At 41.3% G+C, this 9,978-nt stretch overlaps 1 long non-coding RNA gene across 1 annotated transcript in view; it reads left to right on the forward strand.

The window, feature by feature from the left end:
* LOC119856406 overlaps positions 1-7,780 on the forward strand; it is a 37,753-nt gene extending 29,973 nt beyond the window's left edge. The window contains exon 3 of the long non-coding RNA XR_005293275.1: positions 7,621-7,780. This is a non-coding gene — a long non-coding RNA (uncharacterized LOC119856406). The remainder of the gene's footprint in view (positions 1-7,620) is intronic.
* Positions 7,781-9,978: the final 2,198 nt, after the last annotated feature.

Consider the following 9,978-nt stretch of genomic DNA (forward strand, 5'->3'; position numbering starts at 1 on the left):
CCCCAACATGTCCACTGAAGGCAATGCAAGCCATTTAAAGTCAATGCAGGTGTGGGATATGTAAAGAGTGGAGGATCAGACTTTAAGAACGAATTACCAGAGCAGAAAATGATTTAGGCTGCTTGGACAAACACTTGTGTGATGACTTTTGCATCCTGACAGATAGTTTGTCCTTCATCAACATGCACATCCTGGTACCAAGCTACACAATGAGTAAGACTTAAAAATATGCCTGGTTTTTTCACTTGGCAATTGATTTTAAGTTGTTGTGTAGCCAGGAAGGAATGCACATTTAATCATTCACTAGTTAGAAAAATATTGATTCTAAGTCAATGTAAAACCTTTTTTTAATCTTTAGCCTCCATGAGAGCTCTGGGTTTATTTTTAGATTTATCTTCTGGGAATATGACAGAGGAGAAAAACCTCTAAAGGAAGATTGATTTAGCTGCCACAGCACTAGGAATGCCCGCAAATGGCTTCAAGCATGTGTTGCATGTGAATGGAGTATCAAAGCAAAAGCATGAGTTAAAAAATAAATAGAGAGAGAGACTAAGATTTAAGTCCAGATTTTCTGCTGGTCACTATGTATACGGGCAGAGAACATGGCCCATAAAATGCAGAGCCCCCGCCTCAGAAAAGCAATTCTTCTGTATGCAAAATTCCCATTCGCTTCAATAGGAGTTGCGAGTGTGTTAGGACAGAGGGAACAGACCTTTAAATAGGATGGAGGGCAATAAGAGGTGCTAGTTAAATAAATGTCTGACTTCTCTTCCCCTCCACTACAGCTCGTGCCCCCGCAATGCACACTACTGCACACATTCACATCCAGACCCCTGCTGTTCTATCTACCTTCAGCACATAGTTTGCACATTCCAGGTTTCAAAGCAAAATCCCAGTTAATGATTTATGAATTTGGATAGTTACTAAAGTGCTTACATGGTATTTTGTGCAAGACCTGGCTGTGACAAAGTATCTCATCATACCTGCCTTGTCTGCCTTGCCATTGTAGGCTCTGTCTATAACAGATCCAGCTGGAAAATTCCAACTTTTCATCAAAAAAAGGAAAGATTTCACCAAAATGTTGGAGATTTTCCTCCTCATTTGCTAACAACCTCTAAATACATATGTCAAGGTTCCTTCCGCACTCTGAACGCTAGGGTACAGATGTGGGGACTTGCATGAAAACCTCCTAAGCTTACTTTTACCAGCTTAGGTTAAAACTTCCCCAAGTTACAAACTATTTTACCTTTTGCCCTTGGACTTTCGCTGCCACCACCAAACATCTAACCGGTATATTAGGAAAGAGTCCATTTAGAAACATCTTTCCCCCCCCCAAATCCTCCCAAAAGTTACCCCCCCCCCGGGAAAGTTTGATAAAAATCCTCACCAATTTGCATAGGAGACCACAGACCCAAACCCTTGGATCTTAAGAACAATGAAAAAGCACTCAGACTCTTAAAAGAAGAATTTTAATGAAGAAAAAGTAGAAAGAATCACCTCTGTAAAATCAGGATGGTAAATACCTTCCAGGGTAATTAGATTCAAAACATAGAGAATCCCTCTAGGCAAAATCTTAAGTTACAAAAAGACAAAAACAGGAATATACATTCCATTCAGCACAGCTTATTTTCTCAGCCATTTAAAGAAATCAGAATCTAACGCACATCTAGCTAGATTACTTACTAAGTTCTAAAACTCCATTCCTGTTCTGTCCCCAGCAAAAGCATCACATAGACAGAGAGAGAGGCTTTGTTTCTCCCTCCCCACAGCTTTTCAAAGTATCTTGTCTCCTCATTGGTCATTTTGGTCAGGTGCCAGCGAGGTTATCCTAGCTTCTTAACCCTTTACTGGTGAAAGGGTTTTTCCTCTGGCCAGGAGGGATTTTAAAGGTATTTACCCTTCCCTTTATATTTATGACAACATATTAACCATTGCACACAAGCGCGAGCAGGCAGAGAACTAGAGTGAGCTCCCTGCTGGTCCTCTCTGTGCAACTCCCATTGAGTCAATGGGAGTTCTACATTCAGCAGCCAGCAGGATCTGGCTCTCAGTCATTGCATGCCATATATTTTATGCATGAGACAAGGTGGGTGAGATAATATACTTTATTGGACCAACTTTTGTTGGTGAGAGAGAGAGCTCTGTGTAGGCTTGGAAACTTGTCTCTCTCACCAACAGAAGTTGGTCTAATAAAAGAATTCACCTCACCCACCTTGTCTCTCTAATATCCTGGAACAAACATGGCTACAACTCTGCACACACATACTCATGTCATTTTTACTCACAATGAGCAAGTCTCACTACTTTAGGCAGCAACAAACACTCTCCTTAATTTCTACCCTGAAACTTCAAAGAGAAATCCATGACTGCAGATTCTGGGCCAGAGCTAGGGAGACATTACAAACTGTGTTAGTGGGACAGAAAAAACTAGAGTCCCAGCCTAGCCTAGTAGCCTAAACAATGGGTTAACAGACAATGGCTGCATGACCAAAGGAGAATAAAGTCCCACACAAAATCTTTGTTTAAATTATTTTATAAAGCTCGAGAGGCACAATGTGTTCTTAGATGGATTTAAATCTTTCCAAAGCTCACAAATGAAATGAGTCTGAAAATCTCTCCACCTATTCCCTGATTGAAATTTGCTCATGTAACAAAGTCACTGCACAGCTGGGAGTCGGTGTTCAGAAGAGGCTCAAGATTCAGAGAGGGATGTGCTGTGATGCACTGACATGTCTGTTGGGAAGCTTGCCTACGGCCTGTCCTCTCTATGCCTGGCTGTAAACAGGACTATCCAAAGTTCACTATAATGAGTAGGATGACCAGATGTCCCGATTTTGGGGTCTTTTTCTTATATAGGCTCCTATTACCCCCCCCCATCCCTTTTCCCGATTTTTCACATTTGCTGTCTGGTCACCCTAATAATGAGCACAAATTCATCCAGATCCCAATGCCTTCCTTCATGGGCAAGCTCTATTGCTTTCTACAGAGGTCTACATGAGCATGTTTATTATTTTAGGACAGGAGAAAAATTCTCCTTCAATATTTCCCTCAGGAGCCTATTATGTGCTCAGATACTAATATGGTGATGGATGTTATTATAAAAAACTAAGATAGAAAGAATTTTTGTAAACTACAATGTTTAACTGAGGAATTTATAGCTATGAAACTGTTACATGTTTTCAAGGAGCTTATAAAATTACAATCTAAAAAGAGTTAGTGTGAGAGGCTTGCAAGTCAAACTCTGCTAATAGTGTATGTTGCTTGATCTCCAACAAAGCAGTACTAATATGCTGTTAAAAGTCTTGATATAAAATCATAGAAGAAAAATCCTCCTAGCCTCACAATTTCAGTCATTATTAATTATTATTATTATCTATTAGTAGTGGTAATCCATGAAACATTCATGCTTGTGCAGCAGTAAGGTTTATAGCCCCTGAAGGCTACAGCAAATAGGAGTAATGTCATTGCACATACTTAGAAATGTCAGGGCTGTAGCTTTGTGGTAATATGTAGCCAATGGATGGAGAGATGATCACTCATGTACAAGTCTGCCAGCCAATTACAGTACTGGTGCTGGCACAGTTCTCTTGGTAACAGATTCGCCACCTATGGAATTAATTCCCTGTAGAAATAGGACTCAGCAAGAATTTGTCTAATTTTAGAAAGAGCTCTTTGTTTGAGCCTTCCCATTGATTAATCCTACTCTCCTAGATACCTGTAAAGCTGCCCTCAGTCAGAGAGCATGGTATTTGTTTGATCCTTGTCAGATTTTGAATGTCTCAGTTTAGCCCAGTAAAGAGCCCTGATACCACAATAATGGGACCAAAAAGAAACTTGTAATAAGATAAAATCACTGACAACTAATAGTAATAATAATCTAGCAGAAGACACATGGACAGTTAAATGTAATACAATACATAGATGAAATGTCTGAACAGCACTGGAAGTGTATATGGTGCTTTACAACCGGCATGTGTTAGCAGAGAAAGCTATAACAATTTAATTTGAAGCTATACAAATTCAGACTGCAAATAAGCTGTACATTTTGAATGGTGAGAGTAATTAATCACTTGAACAATTTACCAAGGGTTGTGGTGGATTATCTATAACTGAAAATTTTAAAATGAAGACTGGATATTTTTATAGAAGACCTGTGCTAGGAATTATTTTGAGTTGGTTCTATGGCCTGTGTCATGCAGGCGCTCAGACTAGGTGATCACAATGGTCCCTTCTGGCCTTAGAATCTAAGGATCTATAAAAAAGAAGAACAACATAAAGATTTATAGAGTCTGAGGAGGCCAGTAACTTACCAGTAGTGTGTCTCACGTCCACACAGAAAATCACTGTTTTAGCCCACTGGCATTGTTCAGAGTTTTGTGTTAGATAAAAGAACTCTCTAGTACAGCAGTGTCAATCATCTGGTACTGCCCATTCTTGAAGCATTTCAGGGATGTGTTCCAGCCAGGGTACAAAGCCTTCTTCCCCAGCTATTGGAAACACATCCTTAGAGAATAACCTTAATTTATGATAGGGACTTCACTCAGGATGGTGTTGCATAACTTTTTCCAGTGCTTGTCCCAGAGCCTTTGCCCTCACATTGGGGAAGGCTGCATCCCCCAGGCTTGGAGCTGCTGAGTCAAGGCCTAATAAACCTGGTACATCAGCCATGATCTTTTCCTCTGCTCCTAAGAAGGCCAACATCTTCTTTAAAAACTCTACATTTGAGGCAGGGGGTGGCGTGGCGGCTTCCAGAAGCTATCAACTTTCACATGCCGTCCACTATTGCTGTCTCACTTGGAACTTGTGTGGGTTCCACTGGCAACCCACATAGTCTGCAAAGGCACCCTCTGCCCTGATGAACTCCTGCCCACACACTGTGCACTTGCTCAGGCACTTAGTAAAATGGATTCATCCAATGCCTCAAATATTCCTGTTACGAGAATGCAGTCTTCAGGGTCAATATTCATCCCCTTGCACCAATCCTCTAACGTGTACATCGCCATTAGACAAACTGTAATTACCCCAAAATATAACAAAATTGTTTCCCAGAAGTAATGGTTAACTCAAAATGTGCTTGTGAGGGGTATTGACTCAGGATCCTGAATAAGCCCCCCCAAAATGTAACCCTTCTGCCTGGGTGTGTTGGCAGCAACAAGGACCAGGTTCAATATTTAGGGTATCTAGAGGTTTCTCGTAACATTGCAAAACAGAACCAGCTTGAGACCCACCCCAAAAACTGGGAAAACTCATCATCGTTGGATTCCTCCAAAAGGCAATACTACCCCATTCACTAGCACCAAGTCAGTCTATAACAAAAGAAAACTTTTATTAAAAAGGGAGATGGAATGCAGCATTAATTTGGGAAAACACTGCAACAATAATTCATAAGTATGCAAGCCGGAAGTAAACACCCGCACCCTACAGTATCTTAGGCAGTAGGCTTTTTCTTCAGTTTCCCAGCTTGTGGTGTGAAAGTCCAACAGGTGAATGTACCTTTAAACACACCACTCCCCTTTCCTTTCCTTGCACCCCATTCAAAGTTGGTGTCCAAAGTCAGCAAAGTCCCAGAATTCAAGGGTGTTTTCAAGGGGGTTCACCCTCATCCCTGCTGCTTCCGCTCATCAGTCTTCGTCACTTCTTGCCACTCACTGCCGGCTTTGCTGCTGCACCCTCTGCACTGTCTTTCACCACCACACACCCCAAATGAGGTCTAAGGTTCAGCCCCCTAGATCTGCTTATCAGTGGTTTTAGGTCTAGTAATCACTGAGCAGAAGCAAGGACTCTAAATTGAGTCTGATTGGCTCTGTGCTTAAAACACTGAAGCGGCGGGTTTCAAATGGTATTTAGGACTCTTTAAACAGAGTTCACACCACCAGGCAGGAACACCTGTCTCCACCCCCTATGACTTCCAGTTGAATTTGGCATCATTACCCCTCCTGCTAAAGTTAATTTTAACCCAAAACAGCCAAAATTGATCACTTTGCAAAGCAGGTCTATCTGCTGATCACCTCCACAAAATCTAGAAACTTGTGTAAGTAAAGAGAAAAGATGTTGCTGTGTTATGGGGTGAAGAGATGGGTTGTTCTTATTGTAATGGTTGCTCTCAGCCTTACCAGTGTTCAGAGGCATTTACTGTGCACCTAAATAAATAATCCAGTTTGCATTTGCTTGGCTGGCACTGCTCCACCCTTAGCTTCATGACTGCAATTTGACAGCCAGGTTGGATTGTTGAATAATGGCTCAGCAAAGTGTTGTTTTACTCCTGCTTATTTGTTTGCACTGAGTTCTGCTTCCTGAGAGTGCCAAGATGTAGATCTTGTCCACCAAATGCATCCAATGAAGTGAGCTGTAGCTCACGAAAGCTTATGCTCTAATAAATTTGTTAGTCTCTAAGGTGCCACAAGTACTCCTTTTCTTTTTGCGAATACAGACTAACACGGCTGCTACTCTGAAAAAAGATCTAGACAGTAGCTTTAATCAATGAGTGTCACTTTATTATGGAGAAGAATGAGATGGAGGATTCCAGGAGCCACAGATTAATGAATGACTTTACATCTGACTGAGGCTGTCCGCACTGCAAAGTTGCCCAGTGATTGGCACCAGGGTCTGAACATCTGGGTTAGCCTAGCCCAGGTGTAAGGGTCCCCACTGCAAACCCCTACGCAAATTACTGTGTCCTCACTGTTTCTGCACTCACCCATGTGTGTCTGGGGACATAGCCCATGGTTCTTTGTGCTGAGATGCTGTAAGATTCTTTCACAGTCAATTGCAGAAGAATTTGTGGGGAATTGTGGGGATGAGCATTGGAGAATTCTCAGCACGTAAGTGATTTTGCCTACATCTTCACTGCAAAGTAGATGGATTCTACCTGAGTTAAACCAGAGCCCAGCTCAAATCTGTACACCCAGCCAAGTAAGCTAGCCCAAGCTTAAAAGCATCTCCAAATGGGTTAGAGGTTTTTCTGTGTGGACAGTAGGAGGCTTGGGGCTAATACTTGAGTAAAAGCCCAGATTAACTGCTATTAACTGTGTTGACATACAAGTGCACACCTACAAAAAATGTTAATTGACTGCTCCAAAATATTATTTTTGTTCAATTCAATGGATCTGTCAAGTGAGAATCAGCAAGGCCTCATTTAACTGATTTTCCCATAAAACATAAACCTGAAGTGCCTGTGCTGGCCGGTGATCAGAAATTCCAGTTTCTTGATAAGTTTCAGATGAGGCATGTGAGGAGTTTAAAGCATTTCAGAGAAAAGGGAGAGTCAAGAAATTTCTTCAGAATAACAACCCAGGAGTCAGCAAGGAGACACAACCCAGGCAAAGCCCTTATGAGGAGGGCCAAGTGCAGGCAGAACAGAGCATCTCTTCCTGGAATGCTGAAATCTGAGATGGAATGGGGCAGAAAGTTCTAATCACTGTACAGAGAGGAACAGAAAGCAAAAGAACCAGCTTCCATTGTTGTTACAAACTAGTTACATAGGGTAGTGCTGTAAACGCACACAATGCTTTGCGAACACAGCTAGAGAGAAGTTCCTAAATCCACAAAGGGAGTAAAGCTTAATTATTGAAGAGGGCCCAATTCTGTGAGGTTCTGACCACCTTCATCTCTCATTGATAGAGCTCCTCTCACCACAGGATCAGGCGCTGGATGCAAGTAAAGCATCAGGTAAAATACCAGAGGAAAAACAAATACCCAGTCAGAACATCTCCGACTCAAAGCCTTCCAGGGCGGCCCATCACCTTGGCCTCTACAAAACAGGACACACTGACCAGACTGTCTGAAGGTAGAGACTTTTTTTTTTTTTTAAACTCTGTGTAAAACAGACCGAATCTAAATGAAAGCATATACAACCCCACTTGGGCCAACTGCAGAGCTTGACCTCAGTGTTAACTTGCATGTGCAGCTATGACTTGATCTAAAGGATTCATTTCAATAGCTGTATGGAGCCACAAGTAGTAGATTCAAAAACTTTTTATATGGAGCAGCCCTCAGAGGGGGACTCTTAATTTGAGTGTATGTCGAGCAAAAAGACGAGCCAGCTTATCAGCCAATGAACCGCTTGGTGGCTAGTAGCAGCAGCAGCTATTTGTCCTTTCCATAGCTCCATGGGATGGGGGAGATGGACACATGAACAACAGAGTACCACAGTCAGAGCCTGTAATGAAGCTGCACTCAGTTCAACTGTAACCACATCATGGCCCAACATGACTTAACTACTCCCTCTATTTGTAATACACAAGCAGGGCAGTGAAAGGTAGAGAGGGAGATGACCAAATGGAATGACAGCTCCATGGTCTGTGCCACCCACAGTTGGATTCACACTGTGCTCTGTGGCCTGTCAGTGACCCATGGAGCTCTTCCTAGTAATTCACAGATTTATAGATCCAATTATGGTTGTTCCATTGCAAGAGTCATAACTAAACATTTTGGAAACCAAACCCTGGAGGAGCAGGGTGTATATAGAAGGTGGTCCATACATAATCATAATGCCCAGCATGATGGAGCTCTTTCCTATCATTAGCTCTGGACAATGATAACGTTGGAGCATCTTTGTTACAACAACTATAAAAACCATTGGTTCAGGGCATTTCCTGGGGATTCATGATTACAATTACTTCAAATAAAAATATAGTTTCCTTTAGGATGACAAAAATGTAACACCCCCACACAGGGCCCACAGGTCACAGTGACTGAGCTACCAGCTAACCCCTCCAGGCTAAGGCTGAGGCATGTTGGGTTGGCAAAGAATAAAGTCTGTACTGCTGCTGCCCTTGCTGTAGCTATTCTGTGGTTAAATGGGAAGGATTGTGATTGGCTGAACTATCAATGCTTTCTGCTCGGTGTCCCCCTTTAGGTCCCTCATTTTGACACTGTGACCTGTACTGTCTCCCAGTTTTTTCATTTTTGTCCCCCGTAATCACTTAGATTCTGGGTTCTGTATCCTCTCCCTTACATGGGGGGTGAGTTATTTGTTGCATTGGTGGGCCCACCATTCCAAGATTTAATTGTCTGGCACCTTTCTCAAGCAATAAAAAAGAGTAACAATCCTTTCAACATTTTAATCCCAACTTCCTCTGGATGCAAGGATGCATGAAACATAAATGCTGGGGTTTGCAAAGGACCCAAGGGAGTTAAATGGCCAACTCCCACCAGAATGCTTAAAAACTAACTCATTTGCAAGTGCCATCTAAAATCCTAGTATTTTATGACACTTTTGCTTTGAAGTTGCCCATAGGGGATAGTTCGCTAAAATGTTACAATGAAAAATGTAGAGCTGATTAAAATTCAGAATATCCATTCCATGAGACAGTCTAACATTTCAAATTCTGTTTGCATTCTGAATCAGAATGAAAACAAAAAAAAATCCAAAATCTCCTGTACAACAAAAGTTTCTGAAAAAATTTCATTCCTGATGAAAACATTTCATTATGATAAAATCAAAATATTTGACTGAGTTCATATTTACTTTCTATATTATAAGTGAAAAGTAATTTCAAAACAAAAATCAAAATGTTTTTCATTAATTTTTCTGAGTTTGTTGAATCAACATGTTCCCTCAGAAAGTTTCAATTCTAATGAAATATCATGTTACAAGATTAAAACATAGTCAGAAAATGTTCTACCAGCTCTAGAAAAATATTTGAATGTGATTTTTTTGCATCTGAATTTAAAACAGAACAACATGAAGAATGTGTCTTAATACCTACAAATGTTTCGTCAAGATTAAAGCTTTGTTCTTTCCCACAAGGTAGAATTGTTATAGTGCAGCCTCATGTTAAAGTTATTTTACAATAGGTTGGGGTAGCCCCTATTATTCATTCAGGAGTATGTTGGAGTGGCTTCAGAGACCTTATGCACTCAGTTCCTAAGAACTCAGCTAAACTCCAAACTCATAACTAAGGTTTCTTTAGTGGCATAATATCAAACTACACGGAGCTGATTGGACTCACACGTAGGGAGTGGGTACAGGGTATA

Source organism: Dermochelys coriacea, chromosome 5, assembly GCF_009764565.3.
Source record: "Dermochelys coriacea isolate rDerCor1 chromosome 5, rDerCor1.pri.v4, whole genome shotgun sequence".
In the NCBI taxonomy this organism is placed as follows: Eukaryota; Metazoa; Chordata; order Testudines; family Dermochelyidae; genus Dermochelys; species Dermochelys coriacea.